The sequence below is a fragment of the Eublepharis macularius genome, chromosome 8 (genome assembly GCF_028583425.1).
Source record: "Eublepharis macularius isolate TG4126 chromosome 8, MPM_Emac_v1.0, whole genome shotgun sequence".
Classification (NCBI taxonomy): Eukaryota; Metazoa; Chordata; class Lepidosauria; order Squamata; family Eublepharidae; genus Eublepharis; species Eublepharis macularius.
In genome coordinates this window covers 61217970-61244985 of record NC_072797.1, presented here as the reverse complement: position 1 = coordinate 61244985, position 27016 = coordinate 61217970, and positions in this window count along the sequence as shown.

Sequence of the window (27016 nt, the reverse complement as noted above, 5' to 3'; positions counted from 1 at the left end):
GTCATACAAAAATAAAAAAACAACAAAACATCAGGACCAGATGGATTTCCTGCAGAATTTTATAAAAAATTTGCCCCACTTCTGTTACAAACCCTTACTGAAACTTGTAACATGTTACTAACATCAGGAATACAGCCTCCTTCATGGTCGTCTGCTTCTATTATAGTAATTCCGAAGCAAGGCAAAGATCATAAAACCCCAGCCTCATTTCGCCCAATTTCTCTCTTAAATCAAGATTACAAGATATTTACCTCAGTTATAGCCGAACGTCTTAATTCATTTATCACTCACTATATACACAAGGACCAAACCGGCTTCATGCCTGGCAGGGATTTAACACACAATGTTTATAAAACTTTAAATTTAATGTCTATATGCAAAAATCAACATACTGAAGCTCTATTCTTATCATTAGATATCGAAAAAGCCTTCGATTCCTTAGAAATATGTTATTTAGATGAAACACTATACCATATGGGCTTTGGAGAAAATTTCCGACGTATAATAAAGACAATCTATTCACAACCCACAGCGCATGTCAAAATACTTCAGACAAAATCTATCTACATAGAGGAACAAGACAAGGCTGCCCTTTGTCACCTGCTTTATTTCCAATTGCCTTAGAACCACTGACAATAGCGATCAGGGAGAACACCCAAATTCAAGGAATCGCAGTTAACTCTAAAACATATAAACTCAGTGCTTTTGCAGATGATATGCTGCTATACCTCACAAACCCAATCCTATCGCTTCAACACTTATCAAATCTTTTAAGTTTATTTGGTCAAATTTCAGGATTAGAAGTAAACTACACCAAGTCGAACATACTTCCTTTAAACACAACAACTACAACTCAATTGTATATTAAACACATATATAAATTCCAGTGGGAACCAAAAAAACTACCATATCTGGGTATAATCCTACCATCTGACCTCAACCAGTTACTAAAGTTAAATCACATAGATAAAATGGCTAAAATAAGAGCAGAATTAAGTGACTGGAATAAAAAACAATTATCATGGTATGATAGATACCATCTAATTAAATCATTTGCACTTCCCAAGTTAATTTTTCTCTTTCGAACAATTCCAATATTAATCCCACCAAAACTTTTAAAACAATGGCAAACCTTCTTCAATAAATTTTTGTGGCAAGAATTGCATTTACAACACTAAGATTAAAAAACACACAAGGAGGCTTTAATTTCCCAGATATTGATCTCTATCAAAAAGCTGCACGATTAAAAGATGTAATCTCTATAATACAGAAGGAAGATCATATGGATTGGATCAACCTTTTACAAAACACACAACAAAATGAATCCATTCAGGATCTTCTATGGAATAAACAACACATCCACCCCACAAACACTAAACAAAACATCTTTTTTACAGCTATACTACAAGTATGGGATGCTTATAGAAATAAAATCACCCCCAAATATTCCAGGTTCTCTTCTTTTCTTTTTCAGGATTGGTTTCCACCGGGTCTCTCACCCGAATTCACTAAAAAATGGAACCAAAACAACATAACAAGGCTAACTGATATTTCCTCCCAAGAAGGCTTACTAGATAAACCAGAATTGGAGCAAAAAAATAATAGTAATATATCATGGTTTATTTATTTTCAATTAAAGAATCTAGCCTCTTCTATAAACTTAAAGGACATCATGAAACAACCAAAGACTGCATTTGAACAAATTATAGATAGGAAAGGCCTTTCAAATAAAGGAGTAATCTCCAAAATTTATAATATTTTGCTACAAAACCTTAAACTTAAAACCTTAACATATCAGTCAAAATGGCACAAAGACTGTGACAAAATATTATCAAAAGAACAATGGGAAATATGATGGTCCTCTAAAATATTTAATTCATCAACAATTAATATTCGACAATACATCAATTAATATTAAACTACAGTCCTATAAGATATTAACAAGATGGTATCTTACACCCAAAAAATTAGCAGCTATTTACTCTCACAGTTCATCTTTATGTTGGAAAGGATGTGGGGATACAGGATCATATATACATTGCTGGTGGAAATGTCATTACATAGAAGAATTCTAGAATACAATCTTGCACCAAATCTTTTTGTTAACTGGCTACAAAATACCAAAGAAACCTGAGCTGATATTTCTGAATCAATGGGATGATATAGAGATCCCACCAATTCGACGAGACCTCATCAATATCTTCTTAATGGCAGCAAAAAATTTAATTGCTTTAAAATGGAAATCACATACTGTACCGACAATTACCAGTTGGTATTCTAAAATATGGAACCATTTTTTATTTGAAAAAATCAATGATGGAATCTATCAAGCTGAAAATTTCCCCCAAACAACAAATTTTATGGAAAAATGGTTCCCTTTTTTTGAATACATTTCTAAAGAAGATGGCACACCCAGCTGCATGTGAAACATGCTTAGGCTGGGTGCCACTTTTGCCTCACTGCACGGATGGAGAGACCAGCCTTACATTCCTGGGCATCCAGGCTTTGGGAGGTGGGGCCTGGCCCTGTAAAGGGCGGCTCCGCCTCTGTAGGGCTCAGTCAGCTTTGAAAGCTCGGCCTGAGCAGAGCATATATCAAGCTCTCTCAGCCGAGCTCTTCTGAGGCCAGTTTTACTGCAGGCCCTCAGGGCTAGGTGGCTATAGCTACCTTCTTGGGGAAAGCTGTGATAGTCCCCTGCTTGATATCTTCAAACAACAGGAGGAGAGCCAGGGCCCAGCGCCAGGCTCAGTGGTTTGGCAGAGTTTATTATTATTATTATTATTATTATTATTATTATTATTATTATTATTATTATTATTATTATTATTATCCTCTTCTTATTTACACTTGGGGACTGTTGGTTATCAGTCAGGAGGGCTAAAGCAGGGTTATATCCAGTCCTTCCAGGCCTCTAGCCTAATTAGGCTCTGCTTCCCCTTATTTTGTTGGAAGGGAGTACTTTCAGCAGAAACAGCAATAGGCTTTTCTGTAGGCCGCAGGAGTGAATTCCAGACATCTGAGGGGTGGATTACATTACTGCTCCTGGCTTAGCAGGGTGGATGCTAGTAGGCCTCCTCTCTGTCTAGGCTTTTTTCTCCCCCCCCCCCCCGTTTATACTTACTTGGGAGGGAGTATTTCTAGCAGCAATAGCTCGGCTTAAGGCCTTCAGGCAGCAGGGGGTACATTTTGTGAAAAGGCTTGGCAGTTTATTCAGTTGGATGCAGCCATTTTGAGTGTGGCATCAGTGGCCTTCTTGGCCTCCTGGCAGTACAGCCTTATTGTGAAGGCATCTACAATACGCACAGCTCTAGTAGTGGCCATTTTGAGTGTGGGTTTTATATGGTCTGATTTGCCTCCTGCTTACTGGCAGTGGAGGCCATTTTGGTGAGGCTTTTACAACTTCTGCTGTGCTGGGGTGGCCATTTTGAGTGTGTCATCCTGTGGCCTGCTTAGCCTAGGACTGGCAGCCATTTTATAGAGGCCTCTGCAGTTTACACAGTGTTTGGGCTTCCATTTTGGGCGTATGTGTTACTGCAGTACATTGTGTTACTGTACATTTCCATCATGCCACTATAAATTAAAAAAATAAAAAGGCTAGCAGCCCTGCTAAGGGCAAACAGCCACTGAATATGTATCCTGCAAAGCAGCCCTACCTGCACAGTTAACCTTTGAGGATGATGAAGTGGCCACAGGGAGTAAGGAAATACTGGGCTATCAGTGTCCATCAGTCAGGAGGGCTGAAACATGGTTAGGCTCAGTCCCTGCAGGCCTCTAGTTTATCTAGCCCCCCTCCTCCCCAACGTTTTCACTGTATTGGAGAAAGTACTTACAGCTACAGCTGTGAAGGCCTGGCTGTGGCTGGGGTGGGGGGGGTGGCTTGCAGTCATCTGAAAGGCAGATTGCTTCACATATTATTGCTATTGGCTTAGCAAGGGTTTATATGCTCATGGTGGTAGCTTGTAAACCCCTACCCCTGCTCAGTTTTGCAGCCTTAGCACAATTGACGTTGGTAGCAGAACTGGCTTAGGCTGCTGTAACCTAGTCATGTGAGGGTGACAGTGAACCTGACTGGCAGATAGGTAAGTCCTCTGGAGGGGCTCCTGGGGTCAGGCAACAGTCCCCAGGCTCCCATGTTTAGACTCCTGGGTTGTATCCTCTTGGGTATTGCCTTTGAGTTTTATAGTCTGGCGCCTTGAGTTATTTCTTGATTCAGTTATAAAGGGGCAGTCATAAAGGGAGCAGCAGTTTGGGGGTTAACCCTTCTCTTCAGGAAGTGGAGGAGAAGGATGAGGTAGACCTGAGGAGGGAGACAGTGAATTAGATTTAAGGTGGTTTACTGTACATGGACCAGGCAGCTGCCAGCCGGCCTCCTTTATGGGAGCTTCAGCAGCTGGCTGGGCTTTGAGCCTTGTCTCCAGGGTGTTGATACCTAGAGGTGGAGTTTCCTTGGAGTTTCTGCTGCCTTGGGGCTTAACAGCTCTGAGTTTAGTTCAGGGGCGCTGGTGGGCTGAGCAGTAGCCCATTTACCAGTCAGAATGGGGGACTTACTATACACCGTATATGCTTGGAATTTTCCAATCCTCCTGGCAGTTGGTGTGGGGGAGGGAACTAGATAACCCCTCAGCACACTTCACGTGGACAATTAGGCAGTGATGCCCATACCTAACCCTTTCATCCAAATCATATAGGATTTTGAGATGGGTTCCGGAGACTGGTCCTGACATTTATGTTTCAAAGTAACACCCAGTCTCAACTGCAGATGCAACAGGGCAGCTTGCCCTCAGATTTCCTCTGAGCTAGGCCTTCAGGGATGGCTGTGGTTGTTGGTCAACCAGATATTATAGCCCCCAGCACACGGTGCACCTATGTCTAAGTAGATGGAGATCTCTAGGCTGGGGCATAGGTTGGTCTGTAGGAGTTATGGCTAGTGGATATATCCCACAGTTATGGGGGTGGGATGAAATTAAGGGGCTTGCCTTGTATCCAGTAGCAGCCATCAGGCAGCTTGTGCGCCTTTAGGTTCACCAGCAAACCTCCCCGTTTGATGTTGGCCTGGGCATTTTCTGGGGCTACATGATGTTAATGGTTGGTGTGAAAGTTAGATTCTTGAGAATTTGCACAGTGATGACCCAAGCCCTTAAGGAAGGGTCTGGTTGACACTGCACTTAGCCACAAGGAACATGATGGCCAGCTGTTATTTCTGTTTGATGGGACATGAGGATCTTTCCCTCACTCCTGGTCATTCACCAGGGGGTAATGAGTTGAAATTTCCAAGGGCACAGCCCTTCTATTACAGGCCCCACAGACGTGCATATATAGGCTGGGTGGCCCAGTGTGCTTGAGGGGAGGAGCTGTCCTCTGCCTCACATATTGTTATTCACATGTGCAGTAATAACCTGGGCTGTGGGGCATGGCCCTTGCATGCATAGGCTGGGTGGCCTTGTGAGCTGGAGGGTGGAGCGGCCTCCATTTCACATTCAGTTTGTTCACCTGGGTGGTATGACCTTGGTTCATAGGGTCTGGACCTTTCCTTACATGCTCACACAGACTTGCAGCCTGGGTTTAGGCTCTGTTTGGAAAAAGGTGTGCCTATCAGGATTTGAGTCTGCACTATTTCATGTAACGTCATTGATGGCCTTCTGCGGAACTCTGAGAGGAGTGAGCTGGTGGCCCAATCCCTCACAGATCTGTCTGGGTGTGCACTGAGGGCACAGGACCTGAAGTTTGAGACTGATTCAGTGACCCTTCATATTAGGTGGTCCAAGATGGATCAGTGACAGTGGGGGCACAATTGTTCAGGTTGGCCCTTGTGATGAGTCCGAGCAGTGCAACTGCACTGGGCTATCTGGGACCAAAGAGTAGGTCGGTGATAGTAGGCAGTGTATTGGGCATATGTGCACCCCTGCTGACACTCTAAAGAGTTGTGTCTAATTGTTTCTTTTTCTTTTTAGATGCTGTGATTCCCTGCAGGAGGTGCTGAAGCCTCATATGTGGACACAGCATGATTTTCTGGGTGGCTCATCAGGCCAAGAGGATGCCAATCGGGTAGTGACAGGGCCTCTGCATGCAATCCTCTGCCTCACATTTTGGTCATTCGCCACGTGGTGTTGACCTAGTCTCACAGGGCATGGTCCTTTCCTTACAAGCTCACACAGGCTTGCAGCGCCCAGGCAAGTAGTGGCCTGATGGCTGGAGGGGAGGTGCGGACCTCCGCCTCACATGTTGGTCATTTGCCGCGTGGTGTTGACCTTGTCTTGCAGGGCATGGCCCTTTCCTTACATGCTCACACAGGCTTGCAGTGCCCAGGCAAGTAGTGGCCTGACGGCTGGAGGGGAGGTGCTGACCTCCGCCTCACATTTTGGTCATTCGCTGCGTGGTGTTGACCTTGTCTCACAGGGCATGGCCCTTTCCTTACAGGCTCACACAGGCTTGCAGCGCCCAGGCAAGTAGTGGCCTGATGGCTGGAGGGGAGGTGCGGACCTCCGCCTCACATGTTGGTCATTCGCCGCGTGGTGTTGACCTTGTCTCGCAGGGCATGGCCCTTTCCTTACAGGCTCACACAGGCTTGCAGCGCCCAGGCAAGTAGTGGCCTGACGGCTGGAGGGAAGGGGCAGACCTCCACCTCACATGTTGGTCATTCGCCGCGTGGTGTTGACCTTGTCTCGCAGGGCATGGCCCTTTCCTTACAGGCTCACACAGGCTTGCAGCGCCCAGGCAAGCAGTGGCCTGATGGCTTGAGGTGAGGTGCGCCTCCGCCTTACGTTCTGGTTATTACCTGGATGGTAGTGACCTTGGTCTACTGTGCTTCCCCGTCATGGTGGCGGGAAGGGTCATTCACCTGGGTGGTGATGACCTTGGTCTGCAATGCTTCCGCGTCAGTGTGGTGGGAAGATTGAGACCCACTAGGTTGGGGCTAGGCATATGGCCAACAGAGCCCAAGAGAAAGCTGTCGGGAGGGACTGAGCATCTATTTGCCAAGCCCCTGCATAAAGGCTGAATTTGCTGACCTCTACAGAGGTTATCAGGGGTCATGGTATAAGGCCAAAATGGCCCTTTAAAAGGCTTTGGGAGCAGGAGGGGTATTTATTTGCCCTTTTCTGGCATTAGGGCCGAAGTTGCCAACCTCTACAGAGGTGTCGGTGTTCACCTATTGGTGAAGGGCAACACAATATTCTGTGGTAACTGACGGCAAGGGTGATGGTTGGCACTAGGCTAACTGTGGGGTGCAAGGACCTAAGCAGAGGCTTGGCCCTAGCTGTGGCAGGTTAGGTTTGGGTAGACAGAGCGGGCCGGTGAGCACCCAGTGGCACCTCCCCATTGGTGGGGAATAGGGGTCTGTCAGGGATTGGCTGGCGGTCTGTACAGCTGCCAGCTGAGAGGGCAGACTGCCTGTGGGACCCCCTGTACAAGTCCTTCCCTCGGGCTTCACGGCTGGGGTGTATGGAGCTTTAAGGGGGGAACCATTCGCCTGGCCGGCCGGGTTACAGCCATTCACGTGGATGGCTTGCACCTGGGGCAGGGGGTGCTCGCCCAAGCAGGTTGAGGAGTTGGTCCAATTGACCCCTTGTCTTGACCTGTAGTACCGCTAGTTATACCCTTGCCGTTATTAAGTTGAATATTGGTCAATAAATGGCCCAAATTTATACCCAAGCCTTGTGTCTGTCTCTTCATTCCAAATAGGGGGGCAAAATCTATATCCTCTCAATAAAATATACCAAACAATCCTGAATCTATAATCCAAAATATATTAGATCATTCAACTTGAATTTGTCTTTCCATGTTTTACCTTCCTCTGTTATGTAGTTTTTAACAATTTACCCATGTTGTATTTCATATTGTAAACAGTTTTGTTAATAATTGAAATAAAAATATTTTTTAAAAAATAAAATAAAAAAATAAAAGGAAGTTGCGCAGGATTTCTGGTCTAAAGTCGAGATAGGACTGCAAGAGGTTAAATTTAGAAGATGTGGAAGTATATGTGCAGGAGCCCTGCAATCTGAAAGAGACTGACCCCATGGCCTGGCCAATGTGGCAATGTGGTTTGGCCAATGTGGCAATGGAAGTGAAGTTTTGCCCATCAAGCAGTGTGCCCAGAGAGAGGGTGTTATCTTGTCAGTCCACACTTCTCACACCTGAAACCTGGATCAGTGGAAAAACTGTTGTTCTTAAGGTTAAGCTTCCATTGCTGGACTTCCCTGGGATGTCCTTTAGAGCAAGAGAGAATAGTGCCATCCACTCCACAGTACATCCTTCAGTCTACTACCTCATCGTGCTGCCCCTTCCGTTCTTCCAGCTGCACTCTAGGACTGTGCCCACTCACTCAACAGTGCTGTGCCCAGTGAGGGGCAGCTCCCACCCACCCTGCTCTCATCAGATCTCAGAAGCTAAACAGAATCAGTCCTGGTTAATACTTAGGTGGAAGTCTACCAAGGAATACCAGGGTCAATATACAGAGTCAGGAAATGGCATATAATATCTGCACATCTCTTACCTTGAAAAATCTATGGGGTTGCCATAAGTCAGCTGCTGCTTGACACGACTTTCCACTATCACCAGTTCTCACCTGCACAATAAAACTGTCTGTCTGCTGATCCAGGCTGCCCGCCAGTACTGCCCAAGGTATTTACCCACTTCTTGGCACTATTTGTCATTTGCTCCACTGTCCTATGGCCAGTGCTGCCCTGGTGGATTTTCCACTGTTCAGGGTTCTTCTGCTGTCTGACAAAAAACAAAACCAGATGCCAAGTCACCAAGTTGGGAAACAGACAATGTTATTTAGCTTAGAAATACTTTTTGGACAAAATGCTGTAAAACATACTTGTTTTGAGTTGTCATTCTATATTCAGGACTGAGCCAGTGGGATGTTAATGTCTTTGCAATGCTGTGCCAGTCTAAGAAACCCTTTTGTGAGAGGATATTATTAAAATAACAACCTCATGGAAACTTAAGATGATTCTTCACTTGAATGTTAACAACACAAAAACTACAACGTCGTAGTACTATGTGAATGCTCCTTCTGGCATTCACCACATATACGATTCAGGCTTCTGACTTCAAGTGAATATAAGAATTTTATCTATTTATTCCAGATCAGTGTTTTAGTTAAAACATCATATAAAAGTAATTTAATTAAACATCAAGAATAAGATACAGAACTTTAAAGATATACAAAACACCATGGCATATGCAAAAGCCATACATGAGATTTCTTATTTACTTTAATTGAATTTAATTAATTAGAATTCTAAGGGCCAAACTAGAGATTGCATTTTTTAAAGAGTCAAACTTAGATTCCCCGGAAAGTGCTGTGGGTAGTTATTCCCCCCCTTTTTGGCTTTTCCACATGTATGGAATACTGCATGTGGAACAGCCAAAAGCGGGGGAGGGAAGGAATAACACCCTTCCATGCTGTTTTGGGTAGAGAAGATGGTGCACAGAGAAAAGGAAGAGCCCATATCCCCCCCATGTCACAGTTCACAGCTCCATAGGGCTCTCTTTATTTTTAAATAGAAACAACAGCTGTATGGCTGTAGGAAGAAAGAGTAGAGTCTGGGTTTCTGGAGGCAATTTTTTAAAAAATATCTAGTTTAGTCCTTAGAACAATCTTACCAAGAGAATGTCCAGGAAAGGCACCCTGATTCAATCTAGATATGAGAAGTTGATGTCACAAGATACTGAGAGCTTATATAGATGGAATGGGTAGAAAATGTATCAGCTGAATTATCTATTAGGTGAATGCAAAATGAAACAAATGAGCCAAAAAATAACAGAGAATCAATTTTCTTCCTGTCAAGTTGCTTAATTGTCCATCTTTCACATCTATACATAATAATGGGGAATATCATTGTTTGGATTATATTGATCTCTTTAAGGATCTTTTCTAATTCAACACACATCTATATGTCTATGTCTATATCTATAAAATGAGGTAAAATTAGAAGTCTTCAGTTCTTATGCTTTCCACAGATACTTAAAAGCTTATGTTTTGAGGCTTCTGTTCCCTTGTTTTTTTCACCAAACACTCTGGTATACTTTCTTTCAGCATTCTGAATATGTACTAACATTCCTAACTCCAAAAGTGACTTGTTGGGTTGATGACTTAGAGGGAGAATTGTGTTCTGTGCTATTTAAGTGCTGTTAAGTACAGCTGCCCCAACAACCCTGGAAGCAGACAGTTGCAAAGAACAGGGCCAAAACTCATGATAACGAATAAAACAGATTAGATCTGTGCCAGCAATGCCCCAGCTGGAAAAGAAAATAGTAACAGTGCATAGTTAGATTGGAACCCCCAGATTCAAATCTGAAATGTAATTTTTTTCAGTGCACTTCACTGTCATCTATAGCATTCTTCTGAGTCTATAAGAGAAACTTTTGCAGACTCTGAAGGGTTAGTATGGGTTTCCAATTATAGTCTCAGTGTTCTTTTTCCTGGAATTTATGCTGGCAGACAAATGGCTATTGATAAAAAGTTACTTCCGATATTCTAAAAACTGGTTGACACTAGCTGAATAAATTTTTCCAGGATGTTTACTGTGCATTAGAATAATGGGAGTGAAAAACGCCTGGTTGAAGTTGTTACAGGAAGTCATGACCAGATTCTATGAGCCATTACTAATTCAGCTAACATGCTAACTAGTGAATACATTCTATATAACACACATAGTGTGGTATATAGTATATACATTCTATATACCACACATTATTTACATTAAATTCCACAACATCATTAAGGTTTCTCTTGGTAATTTTCTTTTCAGTTTTTAAATTTCAGTCATATTGTTTAGAGTGAAAATGTAACCTTGTGTTGAAAAAATAGATTAACTAGCAAAAAAGCCCATTGTGAGAAAAAATACAACAGACTCTAGAAAGGAGAGGGTGGCAGGCAGGCATTGCCTCATTCTTCGTTACTGATCCCAGCCGGGTAAAGGGCATTGACACCTATATGGCACCTGATCCTGGCTGGGTGAAGGGCATTGCTGCTGCTCCACACCGGATCCTGGATGGGTGAAGATGGTGGGCATTGCCTCCTGCTCTGCACCTGATTCTGGCTGGGTGAAGGGGGGAAGGCATTGCAACCTGCTTTGCGTCGGATTCCAGCAGGGTGGAGGGTGTTGGGCATTGCTGCCTGCTCTGCTCCTGATCCTACCTGGGTGAAGGGGGAATGGTCATTGCCTCCTGGTTCGTGCCTGATCCCACCCGGGTGATGGCGGGAGGTGGGCATTACCACTTGCTCTGCTCCTGATCCCAGCTGAGTGATGGTGGGGGTGACATTGTCCCCTCTCCGTGCCTGATCCCAGCTGGATGAAGGCAGAGGGTGGGCATTATCACCTGCTTTGCTCCTAATCCCAGCTGGGTGAAAGGGGGGCATTACCACCTGCTCCATTTCTGATCCTAGCTGGGTAAAGGCAGGGGGGTGGGCTTTGCCACCTGCTTTACTCCTGATCCTAACTGACCACAACCATAAGGAAGGCAATATACAATGAATTGTACCATTAAAGAAACATAGTACCAAACTGAATTATATCAAACAATTTATAAAGTGCAATGTGCCCAATGTAAATGCAATCAATATAGAGTCAAGTAAATATTACAATGAATGAACCATCAGTAATGCATATGAACAAGCCAACTGGTGAGCAATATAAGTAAATAAAAGTCTCTCTATGTGTAGTCCATGTTGCAATCAAACGTCCCAGTAGAACAGCCACTGCAAACTGTCCCAGTAGAACAGCCGCTGCAAACCGTTCCTGCAGAGTAGGATGTTTGATTGCAACATGGTCTACACATAGAGAGACTTTTATTTACTTATATTGCTCACCAGTTGGCTTGTCCATATGCATTACTGATGGTTCATTCATTGTAATATTTACTTGACTCTATATTGATTGCATTTACATTGGGCACATTGCACTTTATAAATTGTTTGATATAATTCAGTTTGGTACTATGTTTCTTTAATGGTACAATTCATTGTATATTGCCTTCCATATGGTTGTGGTCAGTTAGTTTGTTAGGTGGAGGCACCCCTGTGTTTTTGCTCTTACTCCTGATCCTGGCTGGGTAACATGGGGGGAGGCATTGCCACCTTCTCCCCTCTTGTTATCAGCTGGGTGAAAGCAGGGCAGGCATTGCCACCTGCTCCACTTCTGATCCCAGCTAGATGAAGGCAAGGGGTGGGCATTGCTGCCTGCTCTGCACCTGATCCCAGCCCATGCTTCCCACCACTGCACATTTTCTGGAGGGACGGGCTGTCTATTCTGGGCTTCCCTCCATGGCAGCACCCTCTGGAGGCACACCAGGGTAGGAAGTGAGTCATCTAGAACACAGTTAGCCTTTTATATAGTAGGATAAATGTCTACAAAATATCAAGTTGAGCAAAATTTTACTGCATAATTTTTCTGTCTTCCAAAATCCTGTCAGTGTGGAGAAAGGACCTTGGGAGTTTGGGGGGGAAATTCTGTGTCTGAAAATTTCCACTGAATTGTATTAAGCAGTAAACAAGCATATTGGTTTCTCACCAAGTAGAAGGTGTGAAATCTCCAGTCTAATGAAACATGCCTGGAGCTTTTGTCTTATTAATGTCCTTTCCAACTTTTACTGATTGTGTTTGTTTATATACATGTGGAGCGTCATTTTCTCCCTCTTCCTATGTAGAATGGGACATTTTAAGAGAAGAATGCAGTGCTCTGGTGGCTTTGTTTTGTTTTGCATTAGGTAATTCCTAAGAACAATAGTGTCTAATAGCAGCTCAGACAAGGATACCTCCTGCCAACTTTACACTGGGGAAATAATAGGAACTTGGTAGAAAGCCCAATTAAACTGCGTGTTAATGTGACACAGACATGATGTTAAGGGATTTATTATTCAATGAAGTAATTTCTTTTCAGTCCATAAATACCTTGGCACAACTGAAGCAGGAATATATGTATTTTTATAAATAATTCTTTAAAAACAAAAAGGTGCTAGGAAAATGCTATCATAATGTATATAGGTGCAGGCAAATATTCCCACGGTCTGGTCTGCAGTCTCAAGTTTGTTACCAAAGCAACTATCAGAAATAACAGATACCACTAAAGAAAAAGCAAAGCCTGCCAAGAAACACTGATCATAGGGGATATTTTATTTGCATGCAATAGTGTGGGAGCAGGTTAAAATGTTGGGTAGATTTATAGGCTTTGAGAAAGGGCTACCACCATCCCATAAATCACTGCTTCCTTTTAATATTATTAAATGCTTGCTTGTTAAAATTTTATAATCTGTTCACTAATTTACTATGTTGACTCTATGTTGATACAGAAGAGCAGAGTATAGTGGTAACCAAGAACTTGCCTATGGAGAAGTTTACTTTTTTCCAATGCAATGTCTGAAATTCAAGAAACAGCAGGAAAGTTTTCTATCCGTGTAGTTTTGTCACTTGACTTAAACTGATGATGGTTCGTGCAGGCTGCAGGTTTGAACTAACTGCTGGAAGGTCAGGGCAGGTGCAGGCCCTTTACAGGTTTGTGGAAATTCAATGGGTTCAGAGACAAAATGGCAGATTGTTGGACAGAGGGGAATCTTGAGTAAGTTTTTATACGTTTTCTTTCCCTTCTAAAACAAATATGATTAGGTTTTAAATGTAAAAACGTGTGGATATCCATGTTATTTATCAATCAATACATGAACATGAAGCTAGTTGGAAACAAATATACATAAATAAAGTTCCAGTGCCTTGATACTGCTTTTAAAATCACAGACTACTTATGCAATCACTGTTTGCAGTCCAACTGAAAAGAAAAGCTCTTTGTTTGTTCCCCCTCATAAAATCTTTCATTATTATGCTGCTACAATCAGTTTTTTCATAATTCTAAGTTAGTAACAATTAAATTCACGTCATGCAACTCCATGGCAGTGTTTGCGAATTTATGATTGAAGTAACTTTCCAAATGTGACATTAACAATTAATGCCATGCCATTCAATCATATTTTGCCTCCAAGGGCCATTTGCAAAATTAACCAGGTGTTAATGTCCTTACCTGTGCAGTAATCTATGGGATTTGATGATATTATTTATAGAGACTGTCAACCATGCAGGTAAGAGATGTCTAACTGAAAGAAAAACATGCTGACAAATTCTATCCAGTCACTCAAGCGTCAAGCCATCTAGCACTCACCTAGATGTATAATTTCTCTAGTTCAAACCTGAAATCAGAATACCTTCAGCACTGTTGCTATATGAAATTCAGAAATTGATTTAGCCATGCTAAAAATTAAGGAAAACAACTTAGAACATATTCAAGATTTTGAACCACTTCACCCCAAAATTATAGAGAGTAAAAGACAGTCCCCTAAATTGCTGACAAGTTGTTCCAAGATCATTAATCTTACCATTGCTCTTTATTCCTGTCAAAATCCAATCTCTTTCTCCCATCTGAAGCAAAAGTGCTATACTCAATTTTTATATTATTTCCCATCTACTGTGATTGTTGTGACTGCCATTTTCTCCAGATGTGTATAGTATTCATCCTTCGAAAGGCCAATTCAATGCAAGATAAGCACAAACATGTCAGGAACATCAATTCAGAGAACAATTTAGAAAGAAGGAAAATATCATTGAGCCCATGGAAATCCACGACTTCTACAAATGTGAATGCTCTCTACATCAGGTCATCAAATAAATAACAAACCCAAGGAAGTGTTTAAAAGCAATGAAGTCAGGTCAACTCAACAGCCAGTGTATAAATATATTTGGAAGTTGGTGCGGAGGCAGTTCTTTTGTTCTTTAGCAGTTCCACATGAATTATATCTAAACATCCTTCTTGTGCTGCAGTCACTATTTATTTCATGTATGCTTCACTTTCAAAATGAAATGCATGGTAGCATACAGTGAATTCTTATGAAGTTTCCCATCCAAATGCTTCTGGAAGTCTGCCACACCCTTCAACTGTACCCTGGCCTCATTAATGCAATATAAAAAAATCAAAGCAAGCATGTTGCTGAGTTATAAAAACCTTAGGACTAGTTGCAATTGTTATGATATAGGAAAAAATGCTTCATCATGCTTAGATAACAGTTTTCAAGTCATAAAATAAGAACTTGAGAAGAGTCCTGTTGGATCACATAAAGTACCCATTTAGTGCATGGTATCTGTTTCCATCAATGGCTACTCAAATGTTCCAAGAAGGCTATAAACAAGTGTATGAAGTAAACAAGCCCTACTCCTTAATTGCTTTTCTGATTACAACTGGTACAGACCCGGAACATATATGCCCTAGAGGACACTTTGATCATCAGACAAACAGCTATTGGTGGTCCGTGGCCCAAGTGAGGCCCATCTAGCTTCATCCAGAGCCAGGGCCTTTTCAGTCCTGGCTCTGGCCTGGTGGAACTCTCTGTCTCTTGAGACCAGATCACAGCAGGATTTGTAGTCTTTCCTCTGGGCCTGTAAGACAGAGATGTTCCATGTTACCAGAACTGCTATTTTAAGGGGAAATTAGCAAGCAGCTTGGCTTAAGTTAGTGCGGATCTTTACCAATGTATACCAGAGTCCGTACTTCCGGATTGCTCACACAATAAAGAGGCGGCAACTAATCAATACAAAACGTGTTTACTAGGATGTTGCATAAGCCTACAATAACTCAAACATACAAGAGACATACAAGGGCTAAGAAATTTCCAATATTAAAGAAGAAGAAGAAAATGGCCCTTTTCTCATTCTCTCTCTGCATCATGATTTTATAATCTGTTATGTTTCCTCTCAGGTATCTTGTTTCTAATTTCAAAACCCACAAATATGGCTGATTTTCTTTGTACAAAAAGTGTCTCTCTTTGCTTTTCATAATAATATTTTTGAAATTAGGGATCCTTGGATATCCAAGAGCTCAGTTCACCATCTGTTCATCAGGTGTGGACCGAGAGCAAAGTGCCCATCAATTTGTTTGCTGTTCACAGACTGTCTGAGCCTCTTCATTGAATTACTTTTCTATTATTCAAACAGTATAGAGGAATCAGCAATGTTTCACACATGCATCTTCTCACAGAATCCAATGGCAGTCCTAAATTTCCCCCTTCCTCCTCCTCACAGACCTGTTGTCACTCATTTGGAAACTAATGAAATAAATAAACAGTGAGCAAATTAATCAGTCAGCCATCAATTAGAAGTAAAAAACAATACATTTTAAAAAATGCTTTCAGTTTGGTGTTTGTTCAGGATATTATCTATTTTATTTTGTGCTTGCATACACCTGCACATGATTATGGGGGACTTAATTTCCCATTCACCTCATTCAGTAACCTGACCTAACCATGGGTAGAATCATCCTCGCCTGCTGCATAGATGCAAAAGCCCCACAAGGCAGTAAAATGGGAATTCACAGCAACTTTGCTCACCAGGAAAACTCCTTGTTTGACTACCACAGCTTACTCTTAATTCAAGCATCTGATTGGTTCATCTTATCCTTGCTGTTCAAGCACTGAGCTGGGCAGCTTTGCGACTGCACCGTAATTTCATGTCTTTAAGTTTTGCAGCTGCTTTTTCACTTGTACAATAGGTGAAATAAGCCTCCACACAGATCATAATATGTTAACATAGACAGGCACCCAGTGTGCGCCTGCACAGTAGGAAGCGCTATTTACATGATCTGTATTGACTACATTGCCTGTTGTTTGCAATACATCTTTATTAATTTGTGGGTTTAAAAAGATACAGGTGACTGTGATGGACAAGAGGCTGTCCTTCCCCTGAAAGGTAAAACAGACACTCAGCCATTTCATCTCTGAACCTATGGGAGTGCCACTCCAATTAACTGTCAAAGGTAGAGATGGAATGTTGGAAGGAAGCACAAGAGCACAGTTTGGGTCTGCCTCAGTGAGACAGCAGAGAGCTCTACCTGGTACTGTGGCAGAGTGGTTTAACTCTACTCTAGGAGAGGACATAATTGTGAGGATTGTCTCTGGTGATGAGGAGCTCTTACAACTTTTAGTCTGACTTTTGGGAAAGAGCAGGCTGGTGTGTGTGGAATCCTGTGTGTGTGAAAGGACCAGGAAGTACTCAAGCATATCTAGTAGTAACAACTGGTAAGAGCATGAAAACTCTCTAAGCAATTGCTATAATGTACATGGAAAGCCATCACAGAGGATATTTGGGGTGTGCATAACAAAAAAAACCAAGCTGAAAATAAAAACAGAAATTGCTGGTTTGGCTTCTGGAATGCAGCTTCTGGAATGTTAAACCAAATCCAAGAAACTAAATTGTAATGAGTCCCTCCCACAAAAATGTTTGTGTTTTTTGTTTCATGTTGTACCTTGCAGCGGCGGCAGCAGGCAGGCACTGGGATCACCTTGCAGGGCAGCATCTTGTTTTCCTAAACAGCACCGATCATATCCCAAGGAGAAAGAGCCCTTAAATTATTAACTGTCTTGACAGGAAGGGGAATTAATACAGTGCACATGAGTGCATCTTCCCAACCCCACCCCATTGCTACGTGGGAAATGGCATTATCTCTCCCTGCCAATTGGGTCCTCACAAGGGGAGACCACTCCACTCCACTCTTATCAGTTTTGGAAATATTTGGAAGGGAGACCAATCATAGGGTGTAATTCAAACACTTCCCTGGGAGTAAACACTAATATAATATAATAACATTTGATTTATATACTGCCCTTTGGGGCAACTTAACACCCACTCAGAGTGATTTACAAAGTATGTTATTATTATACCCATAACAATCACCCTGTGAGGTGAGTGAGGCTGAGAGAGCTCCTAGAAGCTGTGACTGACCCAAGGTCACCCAGTAAGCGGAGGAGTGGGGTATCAAACCTTGTTCTCCAGCTTAGAGTCCCTCTGCTCTTAACTGCTACACCAAACTATTGAACATCATGGGATTTACATTTGAGTAGATCTGTTTAGGATTGCTTACATTGTCTTTCAGGGCTCTCTTTTTCTGAGTCAATAGACAAACATGTACCTACTCCACCCTTTCAAAAAACAATCCTGCTTGCCTCCACGGCAAGAGGAAAACTTATGGGGAAAATGTAGGTCTGTTTGGGGGAGAAATTTAGACAATCAGTGTGCCTTCCTGGACAATGGAGAAGATTGGCAGTGAGAACACCCTCTTTTGCAGTGGAACTGAGCATCAACAGGAAAGATTTGGATTCACCCCTTATTGTGCGAACAAAACTACAAAGCACAGGGAAACATAGCAGCAATAGCAGAATGCAAAGGAAATAAGTAACTGGCACTATAGAAAAAGGAAAAAAAGAGAACATGAAGCAGGATTTTTTTTTAATGTTGCTGCACTGCACTTGTTGGAGTGGTTGCCTCTTTGCGAGAGCCCTGCTGCTACTGCCCCACCAGATGACACTCACCTTGTACAGGTTCATTGTTCTTGTGTGTGTTACTGTGCTTGAGGAAAAAACTCAGTGGATCCATGGTTTAGACTAGGAGGGGGACTAATGGTTAATGAGGTTTTTCATTAAGTGTGAAAACAGCTGTCTCAGAGCCTTGTTTCCTCACCCCTAAAAGACCAGCATTCATTTGTACATGTGTAGCCAAAATGTGTACAACAGGCTGAAACTCATGATAATGAAAACAAACAAACAAACAAATGGATCAGATCCAGCCACCACCGGCCGACCTGGAACAAACTAGTAATGGAATTGAATTATTCTGGAAACCACAGAACTGAAACTGAAACATAAATGTTCTTGGTGCACATCCCTAATATTTGGCTTGAACACTTACCAAAGCATAACATTTGAACTAAGGCCTATAAAATCCTCTGCCTATTTGATTTCCCTACATGTATTTTAAGAGTTGGATCCTGCCTAAAATTTCCACTTGTGCAAGATTTTCACTGATTCCTCCCTCTCATGGCAAACTTCTGATTCTTCCCAAGCTACTGCAGAGATCCTAGGTTGAGAGAAAGTGACTGGCCTGAGTTCATCCTGTGAGCTTAAGAGTATTGTGAGGATTTGAACCTGGGTTCATAATTTAATACTCTCAAGTCTGTGAATACAAAACATTAAAACATGAAAATTAAAATAAAATTTAAAATAATATATAAAATAATTCTGTAAACCTAGAGAAGAGGGCCAATAACAATAACATTTGTAAAGAAGTCTTCAGGCAATGATAGAGGGAGACATGAATCTCCCTGAGGAGGGAATTCCAAAGTTTGGGTTGCCGACCCAGAGGGCCCTTTTTTGGGTAGCTGCCTTCCTAGCATCAGATGGCAGGGGTTCCCGAAGCAGGTCCTTCAAAGATTACCTGAGTGGATGAATAGGTTCATATGGAATAAGGCAGTTTTTAAGGAGTATTGGCTCCAAGATATATGGGGCTTTAAGAGTCCATACTAGAAGCTTGAATGGAATTTGGAAGCAAACTGGAACACAGTGTAGATAGATAGAACAAGACTGGAGTGATATGATCCCTATGACTTGCTAGAGTTACCACTCTGGCCTCATGAATTGCAGGGACCATATCACTCCAGTCTAATACCATTATGCAATAGATGATCTAGGAAGAGACCGGAGTCCCTTTACAAAGTTGGCTGGCCTTTGACGATTAGTAAAGGAACAAGACAAGGTTGCCCGTTATCTCCATTGTTGTTCATTTTAGTATTGGAGATTCTGATGATACAAATACGTCAAGATGAGGAAATTCGTGGAATAAAAATAAAGGACTATTCATACAAGGTCAGAGCATTCGCGGATGACATAATGTTAATTGTAGAGGACCCATTGGAGAACATGCCAAAAGTGATAGATAAGATCAAGGAGTTTGGAGACTTGGCAGGTTTTTATATTAACAAAAAGAAGTCAAAGATACTATGTAAAAATATGACTAAGCAGAAACAACAATTGTTAATGGAAACAACGGATTGTGAAGTAACAATCAAAGTGAAATATTTGGGAGTTGAACTGACTGCAAAGAATATAGACTTATTCAAAAACAACTATGAAAAACTATGGACTCAGATAGAGAGAGACTTGATCAAATGGAATAGTCTGAACCTGTCATGGTTGGGCAGGATTGCAGCAGTTAAGATGGATGTGTTACCAAGAGTAATGTTTTTGCTACAGACAATACCAATCATCAGAGACTCTAAACAATTTGAAAAATGGCAGAGGAAAATATCAGATTTTGTTTGGGCAGGCAAGAAGCCTCGAGTGAAAGTAAAAGTTTTACAAGATGCAAAGGAAAGAGGCGGAATGCAACTGCCCAACCTGAGACTTTATCATGATGCAATCTGCCTAGTTTGGTTGAAAGAGTGGATGACATTAAAGAACAAGAAACTATTAGCCCTAGAGGGATATAAAAATTTTTTTGGATGGCACGCATACCTATGGCACGACAAAGTAAAGGTCAACTCGATGTTCCTGCACCATTTTATACGGAGAAGTTTATATACAATCTGGAAGAAGTACAGAATTTACCTACAAGAAGGAACCCCCTTGTGGGTGGTTCCATATGAGGTGATAGATCCGAGAGCTGTTGATAACGAACAACAATGTTTAACGTACAAAGAAATAACTAAAACTGAAGTATCTAAACTTAGAATAAAGACACAAGAGGAACTATCACCTAATTATGACGGGTTCCAGTATAGACAGATTAGAGACTTATACAATTCGGACTCTGTAAAGGGGGGCATACGATCAGAGAACTCGGAACTAGAGCAGACCCTTCTTAAAGAAGACAAAAAAAGAATATCCAAGGTATACCAAGTACTGTTGAAATGGTATACCGAGGACGAGACAGTTAAAACACAGATGGTGAAATGGGCTATAAATTTTAATAAAGAAATAACAATGGAGGCATGGGAATACTTGTGGAAAACTACAATGAAGACAACGACATGTACTAATATTAAAGAGAACATTTACAAAATGATATATCGTTGGTACATGACACCAAAGAAGATTGCGCTAGGGAATTTGAACACTTCTAATAAATGCTGGAAATGTAAGAAGCATGAGGGCTCCCTCTATCATATGTGGTGGTCATGTGAGGTAGCTAGGCAGTACTGGGGGGAAATAATAAGAGAAATGAGTGAAATTTTACAGTTCCAAATAAATAAGAACCCAGAACTCCTGCTACTAAACTTGGGAATGGAGGGAATTCCAGCCCATCATAGGACGTTGATATTTTATATGACAGCAGCAGCCAGACTTTTGTATGCGCAAAAATGGAAAGTACAAGAAGTGCCAACTATTGAAGATTGGATCTACAAATTGCTGTACATGGCAGAAATGGACAAGATGACAAGAAAACTGAAATCTGGACTCAGGGCAGTTTAACACAGACTGGGAGAAGCTGAAACAATATCTGGAGAAGAAATGGGAGGTGGGAGGAAAACTGTGGCAGTTTGAGAACTACTGAAGTATAATAAAGGTATAATAGAGGGGGGTGACTTTACCGGGGGAGGAAAAGATAAATGTGAATTTATAAGCAGTTAGATTAACAGATTGATATATATATAGATATATATAGGTTAATAGATAGAATATTGATAGAAAATAATTAATGATAAGGTTTAAATATAAGGATTGAGCAACCAACAATATTTTCTTTCTTTGATAAGACTTATATGCACCAAACTGAATGTACAGAAGAATCAAATTGATTGACTATGTGATGAGCTATATAGAATTACCATAAAAAGATAGAATGAGTAATATATAGAGAATAAGTCAAATTGTTTGATTTAAATGTAAGATTTTTATGGTTTATGATATATAGGTTTATGATATATAGAAATATTTAAAACTGGAAAATGGGATAAATTGTTTATCCAAGATGGAAACAAAGACTTACAGTTTGGGTATATAACAAGAAAAGTAGTTAAGGATGTACTGCTTAATATAATGGAGAATGTATATCTGTTTTAGATAGAGGAATTTAATAGAAGCAAGGGAAAAGGGACAAAGGGTGGGAAAGCTGTTGGAAGTCAACAAAAGGGGGGGAAAGGGAGGGGGTTAGAAATGAAAAATTTGGGGAAAATTGAATGTAATGTAAAAATAACGGATTCTGACCCAATAAAAAATTTTTCAAAAAAAAAAAAAACAAAGTTGGCTGGCTTCAAAAATATGTATATTTGTCAGACTAATTTAATTCTGCAGGTAGACTTGTTTATGATCCATCATGTGTGATACGTTTTTCTCCTTGTATTGTTTTTCTAACTTTTGTACCATATTGCATCATTTATTGGATATCTTATAATGTCTGAATGTATTATTTTACATCATCAGCCTTGAGTCTCAGTAAGAAAATCTGGCTATAAATTAAATAAATAAATAAATAAATAAATAAATAAATATCATCTTGACTCCTTGGAAGAAAGGAATGATATGGATGTAACAAATCATTAGTTGCTAGTTCCTGCAAAAATTCATATTCTATACTGAGCTAAATAATAATAATTGTGTGCCGTTCCATCACACTAACTCATGGCAACCCCAGGACCATGAGGTTTTCAAGATAAGAGATAAACAGAAGGGGTTTGCTCTTACCCTCATTCACCTAGTACCCCCAGTCTTCCTTAATGGTCTCCCATCCAGGTACTTACCATGAACAACCCTACTTAGCAACCAAGCTCTAACTAGATCAGGCTACTCTTGACTATTAAGGCTGCTTTGTAGCAGGCTAGAGGCCATGATTTCTAAAAATAGGCACTTGCTACAGTCTGGTGTAGTGGTTAAGAGCACGGGACTCTAATCTGGAGAGCTGGGTTTGATTCCCTACTCCTCCACTTGAAGCCAGCTGGGTGACCTTGGCTAGTCACAGCTCTCTGGAGCTATCTCAGCCCTACCCACCTCACAGGGTGTTTGTTGTGGGGATAATAACATACTTTGTAAACCACTCTGAGTGGGCATCAAGTTGTCCTGAAGGGCGGTATATAAATCGAATGTTATTATTATTACAATATTTTGAAGTATTAAATATTTATGTAGTAAGATGTCTATGAAGAACAAGTAAAGAAAAATGTCTCACGTAAAGGGTGTGTGAGAGAGAGAGAGAGAGTGTTAGTTAATCTTTTATGACCTAAAGCAGTTGTGGCTGTTGTTAAAAGAAAAATAAATAATAGTTTCCTCAGAATTTGAAAAGGTTTCCTTATAAAGAGAGTTTTAAGTTAGCCTTTGTTCACTTAAAGAATGACTTATAAATGATGGTGAAAGATGAATATCAATCTCATTAACATGGTAAGGGCTCTTAGAGGTTGTACATTTCAATAGATGAAAAAAGAAACAAGCAAGTCATGACTTATTTTCCCCTTCTTTTGTAGTACTACATATAGTTGTTCAGTAGAGGCTTATATAAGGAGTCATCATAATGTGAAATCAGATGGTTTTTTTCTCCATACTAAGTGTAAATGCATGTGCTCCAAAGACACAGCTAAAAGCACATTGTTGAGACGTTTGTTCAGAATTAAAAAGTCATTCTTCAAAATGTATACTCAACTATTGCAAAGCTTTTTTAAAACACGTATTTGATCTTCAGCGTGACAGAATCACAGAGTTGGAAGGGGCCATACAAACTATCTAGTCCAATCCCCTGCCCAATGCAGGATGAGCCTAAAGCATCCCTGACTAATATTCATCCAGCCTTTTCTTGAAAACTGCCAGTGAAGGGGAGCTCGCCACCTCCCTAGGCAGCTGATTCCACCTTTGAACTACTCTGACTGTGAAAAAGTTTTTCCTAATATCCAGCATGTAATTTAAGCCCGTTGCCTCGAGTCCTATCCTCTGCTGTCAACTGGAACAGCTCCTTGCCCTCCTCCAAATGGCAGGCATTTAAAGTAGGATGCCAGTCATGCAAAACAGCTATGTATGCTTAACTGGCAGGCCACAGCCTGACAGAGCAGGCACACATTGTATAGGTGTGCTTTGTACACGTGGCAGTTCCGTTTAAAGGAATTTCTGCGAGTGCAAAGTGACACAAGTTCTTTTGGTTCACCAGCATTTCATCTAAATCGTCTTAAAACCTCACACATACAGCATAACGAGGTACTAGAACGGGCCATGCAGGCAGGCACATTTTAAATGTTTTCTTATGCAGAAATTCCTGCATCAGGAGAGATTTTGGCATCTGCCAATATCAGCAAGAAAGGTGGGCTACAGGTAAAGTCCATAAACCTAGCCTGGCTCACAGTTCTGGCTTCCCATTTACAGGAAATTATTAACATCCAGGTACATGCAGGAGGGAAAGCGAGATCTACTGCCTACATCCTGAAGTGGTGCAGCCCATTTAACCATCTCCACACTCAGCCACTCCACATGAAGACAGGCCTTAAGGGAGGCATGGGTCTACTCAGGACAATTGGCTCTATTACTTTTATACAATCATCCGCACAAAAGCCTGTCTCCAAGCAGGAAACCAGGCTAGAATATCGCCTATCACGGATATACTAGAGCCGTATTAGTTGATCAAAGCCCACAAAATGCTTACATAGGGAAGCATTCAAGAACCACCCCTCCCCCCATTCTATCACCTTGTTCAACTGTTGGTGTTGGAGGGGGGTGGGGACTCTTTGCAGGCTCTTACGAGCATCATAACGAGCGAAGAGCCTGGAGGCTGCACGTGCGGCTCATTCACTTCACTGGCTGTTGATTTAAGCAATTCACGGGCTCCAACTGAGAGGCAGGTAAGCTAAGATGATGAGGATTCAAAGAACCACTCAGTTTTAGATGCTAGACCAGTCACCAGAATCAACAGCTGTACAGACCAGGTAGATGCTTACTGGCTGGTTTCATTTATCCCCTAGTGCCTGCATAGTTGATAGTTGCAAGGAATCTGGCTTTCAGTTCTCACCTTCAGAAATCTATCGCACAAGAGAAAGACTCCCAGGTACTGCTTCTAGAATTCCTGTTCAAGAACTGGATCCAAGAACTGGCTTTTCTTATATTTAGCAATCAGCCTGCTTGCTAGAGCCATAATTGTGCTCCAGAAACCCTTGAAAATGGCTTCATTATCTGCTTTTCATACAATAATATGAGGCAACAGAAGTAAGCAGGAGGGGCAGCAGAAGGAACATGGATACCTCAAGTGATAATCTGACTAATAATACAGGGTGAAGAAGAGCTAGCAGATGTTGCTGTTAAAGAAGACCATCCTCATAGGCACTTCTGTATATGGTGTTTTCACTTTACACAAATCATGGAACTGTCCTCGCTGGCTTGAGATACATTCTGTTCTTTACTCTGTAGTACTATTGCCTGCCAGGGGAATCATTGTACTTGGCTTCTATGGACTAGCAACAAGTATAGTTGTGAGGACTGAGATGACATCTGCCTTCTGTTTCAGGCAGTGTAACTGCAGAGGAGAGAGACCAAGGCAAATAGGGGAGTAGAAATTAGATAGCATCCTACTAAATAAAAGGCTATGTTCCAGACAACTCACTTACTACACTGGTGCACCTCCAGAGGGCACTGTCATGGAGGGAAGGCCAGAAGAGGCAACCTGTCCCTTCAAGAGAGTGCTGTGGAGGGAAGCCTAAGCTAGGATCAGGAGCAGAGAAGGTGGCAATGCCCCCCCTGCCTTCATCCAGCTGGGATCAAGAGTGGAGCAGATGGCAATGTCCACCCCTCGCCATTATCTGGCTGGGATCAGGCATGGAGCAGGAGACAGTGCCTGCTCCTCCCTTCACACAGCCAGGATCAGGAATGGAGCAGGCAGCAAGCTGAGAATGGCCAAGCAGGAACACAAGTTGTGTCCAACAGGTGTGACCATGAGGGATGTGTGCATATCTTACATCGCAGGCTTGGTCACATTGGGTTTGAAACATTGAGAAAAACATTGGCTCTGTTACCAGGGGAGAGTGTGAAACCATGTAAGCATTTTCAGGACTGTCAGGTCTGCAAACCAGTGAAAAGTCATGCTTATCCTGTGGCTAAGTCAAGTAGCCCTTAGAGTTGGTCCATATGGATCTCATAGGGCCATATCCTCAGAGTCATTCAGGAAAACATTTTGCTTTGCTTTGATAAAAGTCGTTTTCTCTGGGCATATGTGCTGACGCACAAATCTGACACGTTTCTAACAGTAAAATACTGATGCAAAAGAGCTGAATTACAGCTGGGTGAAAAAGTACGTGCCATTCAAACTGACATGGGTGGAGAGTTCCAAACAAATGAATTCTCTAAATGGTTAAATAAGAAGGGCATTGTTCACAGAATGGCAAACCCAGGGGTCCTAAGTGAGAATGGTGTGGTGGAACGCAGTGGTGGAAAAATTCAAACAATCATGAAAGCCATGCTGACAGATGCCAATTTGCCAGTGACTTATTGGGCTGAAGCTTTAGGGGGCAGCCTGTTATGTCAGCAACAGGGTTTGGAGTAGGGCAATAAACAATATTACCTACAAAGTGCTGTACAAGAAGGATCCAAAGCTCGGGTTTCTAAGAGTGTTTGGGGTTAAAGCATGGATAAATGTGCCTCTCAAGCAAAGGAGAAAAGGATCTGCTAGAGCAGTTCAGCACGTATTTGTAGGTTATCAGTCTGGTATGAAATCCTACAGATTTGTTACGTCTGACTGGAAGGTTTGTTTTAGCAGGTCTGCTAGCTTTAATGAAAACAGCAGTTGGGCAAGACTCCATGGTTTGGAGGAGCACTCACAAGTGTTTTTGCCTCTAACAGAGCACAAAGAGGCTCAAAGTGGCACGAGTCAGCCACAGAGTGTGATTTCTGAACAGAAGGTTAAAAAGGAGGTAAAGTCTCCTGGAACTCAGTCTCAGAGTCCTGGTGTTCGAGTTCCAAGGGTGTCAGAACACTGCACGAAAGGAGTGCCTCCTGTGAGATATGGCTTTGAGCCAAATCAGCCGCAAGTGAATTTTGTATGGGTGCCAGAGCCGGCCGACTTTCAAGAGGTTTTGCAGCTTGATGGGTCTGAGAGAGAGGCTTGGTTTTCTGCTATGCAACAGGAATATGAGTCTCTCACAAATCATAAAGTGTTTTCTCTATCTGAAATGCCAGAGGGGAAGAGCCCAGTGGGCTGCAAATGGTTGTATAAAGTTAAATACAGTCCTAATGGAGAGTTTAAGTG